A 6,393-nucleotide genomic window follows, 5' to 3' on the forward strand; every position below is an offset into this window, starting at 1 on the left:
CAATAAGAAAATTATACATTTCCAATAAAATTCAATGCTTATCATTTGAACATTGTATGTAATGGTGAAAGAAGTTCAGAATGGTGTTAAAGATTAAAAAAATTAAAGTATGTACAACAGAGCAAAAATATTTGAAGAGTGATGAACTATTACTGGTTTTAAAACAAGTAACATGGCTTCTTCAAGCCTCACAATTCAAAGAGCAGACTAACTGTGTTTCTTTTATTGTGAAAATGATGATTTATAAAACTTTTAATTTCTAAAATTGTGGTACAATATAGTTTTTTTTAACAGATAAAGCTTGTTTTGTTTCAAGGAATATCTATGTAATCATCAAGGCCACTATGTACAGACACAAGTGGGGAGCCTAATTTCTTGGTCTCTTCCTCCTTGGACAGAATCTTGATGTCCTCCTCTTTGGCCTGGAATGCTCCTCACAGAGCTTGTGTTCCTCCTTGGTCTCAGACTGGTCAGCCAGAAGCTTCTTGTTGGCATTATCTGCCTTCAGTTTGAGAATATGTTCCATGAGGATCCACTTGTTTTTGAAAACATTGCCCTTTACCTTCAGGTAGAGGCTGTGATACATGTGGTGGTCAATCTTAAATTCATGGTATCTCTGAGCAGCCTACACAGAATTCACATCCTCTGCACCCAGGTGACCTTCTCCTGCTTGGAGCATTAGCTGTACTCTTCTGCTTACCTATGCTCACATGCCTGTGTCTCTGGGGAGCCAAGGAATTTTTCTGGCATGGAGCCCCAGAATGGACAATCACTGGTTTTGTGGATGATCAGCTATCTTTGATCAGCTTCCAGATCTGCTGATGAGAGTTGGTATTGGAGATTTCATTGGTTTCATTGGGATCCAACCAAAGCTTCTTTTGCCACAGCAAAATTCCTTGGCTCCTCCTGTAGCTGTGAAAGAAAAGAGCCCAATATAGTTTGAAATTTTTCATAATATATCTAAGATTTAAGCATTAAATACTTGTAACATGTTATATATACATATATGTGTACATTATATATATGTGTGTGTGTGTGTGTGTGTGTGTGTATTTAAATAAAATGTGATACAAATTACATAGGCGAAATCTGGTCTGCCATTTGTTTTTGTTTGTTTGTTTGTTTGTTTTATACTAAAAAATGTTTTGAGGATTGTTTCGGTTTGAGTCAGGGTCTCTTCATATTGCCCAGGCTAGTCTTGAACTTGTGGATTCAAACAATCTTCCATCCTCAGGCTCCAAGAAGCTGAGACTACTGGTGCTACCATGCCTGACTTTTTTTTTTTTTTTTTTTTTTTAATATTGGGATCTCGCTAAGTTGCCCAGGCTGCCCTTGAACTCGATTCTCCACCCACAGCCTCCTGAGTAGCTGGGATTACAGATGTGCACCACCTAAAAATTATTACTTTAGGGAGAAATATTGGGCAAGATAAGTGTGGCCCTTAACAAATCAAGTCTTTGAGATCAGATGTCAAAACCAATGGTTCTCAAAGTTTAGTGAGTATAGGAGACCCCTGAAAGATCTGCTTAAAAAGTGGATTTCTAATCTCCATGCTTCAAAACTAAGATAACTCACCTGTGCATACCCAGCTGTCAGTCTTAAATTCCTGCTATACAAATTGTGTTTGATGATTCAACATCAGAGGTAGATAATAGGCAAATATGACTATCTCAACTCAATACCTTCTAACAGAAAAAAATAGTATCTCTAAATATTATAATACTGTATTTTGTTTCTGAATTTCAACACTTACAATAATAAGCTTTTCACAACTTCATTTTCACAGTTGTCAATTATTTAGAAAAGTCCCTCTTTTTGGCAGATGAGCCAGCCATGAGGAGACAGTACCTCCCAGTCTAGTTCCCTCACTCCACAAGAGAGACTTCAACATCAGGGAATGTTCATGGCTTACCTGAGGTGCTTCTGCTCTTCATTACTTCAGCCTCATTAGGACTCTTAGCTCATGATTTCCTAGCAGTGTGGGGTTCTCTCTAAAAGAAAGATGTTAATTCTTCATTTAATGGCAAATTTGTTTTCTGTCATAAGTTTGTGTGCATGTTGGGATGAAACTATGTCTGGGGACAGTCAGATGGAACCCAAATCTGCACATTCTATTGTGCACTAATAGATTAGACTTGGTTTTAATTTTCTCTGCCTCAAACCAACATTAGGAATTTAAGAAAATCCTAAAGTTGGTTTAATACTAGTCATATATTAAACACAACTTGTACAGAATTAGCAAGTATCAGCAAATTTCAAATACAATTTGATGGTAATTTCTGTCATCATCTAGTATTAGATGAATCTTTGAGGAAGACATTTACTCACAACTAAAAGCATAAGACATACAATTTTCTTGAGGCACCATAGGAAAAATATTATTAAGGGAAAGATGAAAGAATAGTTTAAAGTTAAAAAAATTTCAAAGCCAATTTCTTATGCACATTGAATAATGAATTAACTAGAATAAATTTACAGGGAGAACTTCAGCTATGAACACTGAACACTGAACAAGGTATTTGTGGGCAATTATCAGAACAAATACATCTTTGAAGCAATGCAGTGAGACCCCTGAATAAAAGTGACAAACTAGTCCTGTATGGTGATATCTAGTTATCCAGAATAGAATTGAAGTTCCACTTTAAACTGACCTAAAGGAATTTTAATCTTTTTTTTTTTTTTTTTTTTTTTTTTTTGAGATAGGGTCTTTCTATGTTGCCCAGTTTGGCTTTGAAATCACATTCCTCTAGCTCGGTCTCCCAAGTTGCTAGGATCACAGGTAGCGTCACAAGTACCCCAACAAAAATTTTTATAATGATATCAATTTAAATGTTAATCCAAAGAGTGACAGCTTTTTAAAAATGGAAAACAGTCCTTCATAGAGTAAGTTATTAAATTTTCATTGTTGGCTTAAAAACAGTCCACCAATTAAGAAAGCATTCAAGTGCAACAAATTCTAATAGTTTCCCATTATTTCCATAAACATCTAACATTTTTCTAGATTAATCTATGTATAAGTAGAAGAAATCATGTTAATATAAGTAACAAGAAATAAATTGTCCTGTCATAAAATTACACAAGAATGGCTATATATTAATAGCTAGATCTAAATAAAAACAGATTAATCTGTTGACTGTTTATTCAAATAATCACTAACCTAACACAGGAATGTTCCTAAGAAAAGATTCTAAAGAGTAAAAGGATCTGACAAACACAAATCCCTCCTGTTTACCAAAATCATCACCTATAGCATACTTTGCATCAGTCATGACTTCTCAGTGACATATTATTAACAACTACAGTATCCTGATGGTGCAAAGTTCACACAATCATTTGTTCTTTAAATATTGACTTGTATGACCATACTGTCTTAATTTCAGTGAAATTGACCTCTCCATGAAAAGATAGGGATATAAAAATAAGATGAGAAGACCCTCATGGTACTTAATTTAAGTCCACTTAAACAAATCTTAACCTAATTATAAGGAATAATGCTTAACCTATTGAAAAATTTCAGTTGGGGTGACATTTGAGCAGAATACAACCTCTGATGATTAAAACTTAGATCATACCAGCTGAAGTAGCACAATCATTAGTTGATCCAAACATTTGATTGAAAAAATAAGTTTCTCTAGAGTCAATAGTGCAATACTATTCTAGAGTCCATATTGGCAATAGGATTTACAACCTGGATGTTGGATGGCGTAACCATCATTAATGATCCATTTGTTCAATGAGTAAAGTCCTACATAATCTGAGGTTAGATCAGAATAACCCATGTTGGTTTATATGAATCCAATATTTCTCCTAGTACAACAGAACAAGAGACATAAGGCCTGCTTGTAAGAGCACCCTGAATTTAACGGCTGGTATAATCTACAATCTAATACATAACTATATGCCCTGACTCCAAAAAGGGCTTGTTAAAATGACTGAGCCAGGTAACGGCCTAACATTTTATAATCCAGTGTTCAACTTCTCTTCCTAACAGCAGGTTCATAGTTAATCTACTTATTATCCCTATTTTTCTTATCATAGTGTTATTAGCAATACTTGAATAAAATGCTTTGGATTATATGCAACTTCCTAAAGGTTCAAACTATGTTAAAAAGCATAATATTATCATTGTTTATTCTAGGAACTCTCATAATTTTATTTATATATTTATTCATTTTTGGTACTGGGAATGAGACCCAGTGGTGCTCTACCACAGAGTTACATCCCCAAGACCTTATAATTTTTTATTTTGAGACAGTCTTACTAAATTGCTTAGGACTTGCTAAATTGCTGAGTCTGGCCTTAAATTTTTGCTTCTCCATCCTCAGCTTCCTGATTTGCTAGGATTATAGGCATGAGCCACTATACCCAGTAGGACTCTCATAATTTTATCCCTTATCTTTAGCCACCTTTATACCAATCATTTCATCAACACTTGCATTCTGTGAAGCTGCTGTGGGCCTAGCATTACTGAACAGTGTGTAACACATACAGCATAGACCACATGTAAACTTAAGCTTCCTCCAATGCTGAAAATTATCATACCCATAATTACATTTGAATCAGTAAGATGATATTCTAAAAATTCTATAAACTGAATCACTATATAGGCTACCAATTAGTTTCAACAACTTATTTCTCTTAAACCAATTTGGCAAAAATAGCCTAAATTTTTCATTTTTTTTTCTAACTCACTATGAGCACCACTTTTAAAATTAACAACCCAACTCTTTCTCCAAGCAATTACAGTAAGTACCATCTTTCCAAAACAACAGATATAGAAAAAAAATACATATCTACATATTAATTTTCTACAAATATGCTTAGTCATGTCATTTACTGTCAGAAAACTAGTTCTAGTCTATATTCTTTTTGAGGTGACTCTAATTTCAACTCTAATTATTATCACCCAGTGAGGAAACCAAGCTGAATAATTAAGTGCAATATTTTATTTCCTGTTCTATATGATGATTGTCTCTTTACCTGTACTGATAGCATTATTCTATGTTCAACAATCTACAGTTTCATTCAATTTTTTTTCAATAACCTACTACCGAATTACCAATCTCCTTATATAAAGGCCTTCTATGATTGGCAAATATAATAGCATTCACAGTAAAAATATCCCTTTAAAGACCCTGCTTCTGGTAACCAAAAGCACACATAGAAGCCACAGTTCCTGGATCTACAGACCTTGAAGCTGTGTTACCAAGACTAGGAGGCTATAGTAGAATAAGCACTACTATAATTTCAAATCCACTAATACAATGTATACCCTATCCATTTCTAATATAACTCATATGGAGAATCACCAAATACTACAAATAACAAACTCTATTTACTTGAAAGAGCCTTAAAAATTGCTCATCACAAATTTATCCACATCATATAGCACTAGTAATTGTGGCCACTCTTATCCAAAACCACAACATTTTACTGGAGTCATAGTCCTAATCATCCCACAGCCTCACATCATTAATGTTATTTTGCCTCACAAACTCAGACTACGAATCCATAGTAGAATTACTCTTGGTTTGTGGAATACAGATATTAACTCCTTTAATAGTAACATGATGAGTAATGGTAAGTCTAACTAACCTATCTGCATCACCATGTATCAGTTCAGCTGGAGAATTATTTGTAGTTATAGCATCATTTTCATGACTTAGTTTTACCATTCTCCTAAGAGGACTCAAAATACTAATTATGGCCTTATATTCCCTCCACACATTAATCACAATGCGTGGAGAATTCACATACCACCTTAATAACATGAAAACGTCCTTCACACTAGAAAACAATATTTACACATCACCTACTTATATAACTTCTGTCACTTAACCCACAAATATTTTAGGACCCACTTAAACAAAACATTGGATGGTGAATCTTACACTAGAAGGTTAAAACTCTGTATTTACCAGAAACTGTACAAGAATTGCTAACTCATGCCTCCTTTGAACTCATGTTATAAATTTCTAGCTCATTTATAACAAAATGACTCTCAATTTTTACAGAATAGAAATAAATAATCTGTTGATTTTAGGAGCCAAATAAAAGTAAAAAAAAAAAAAAAAAGAAAAAAAAGCTAAATAAAAGTAACACATTTAAGGGCTGGGGCTGGGGCTGGGGCTCACCTGTAGAGTGCTTACCTTGCACATGTGTGGCATAGAGGCACTGGGTTCAATCATCAGTAGCACATTAAAAAAAAATTAATAAAGGTATTTTGTCCATGTACAACTAAAATATATTCTTAACTATATATTTAATAATATATAAATTAATAAATATAAATTTAAATATATTAAATATTTATTAAATTATTAATTCATTAATTCTCCCACTTGATATACTCCTTGTAGAACCTTTCCATTTAATGAGTGGCAGAATACAATA

The 6,393-nt window shown here is 33.7% G+C and overlaps 1 pseudogene; it reads right to left on the minus strand.

Moving 5' to 3' along the window:
- Window positions 1-311: 311 nt before the first annotated feature.
- On the minus strand, window positions 312-5,675 carry LOC143404345 (large ribosomal subunit protein eL19 pseudogene; annotated as a pseudogene).
- Between the last annotated feature and the right edge of the window lie 718 nt (window positions 5,676-6,393).

Source organism: Callospermophilus lateralis, chromosome 7, assembly GCF_048772815.1.
Source record: "Callospermophilus lateralis isolate mCalLat2 chromosome 7, mCalLat2.hap1, whole genome shotgun sequence".
In the NCBI taxonomy this organism is placed as follows: domain Eukaryota; kingdom Metazoa; phylum Chordata; class Mammalia; order Rodentia; family Sciuridae; genus Callospermophilus; species Callospermophilus lateralis.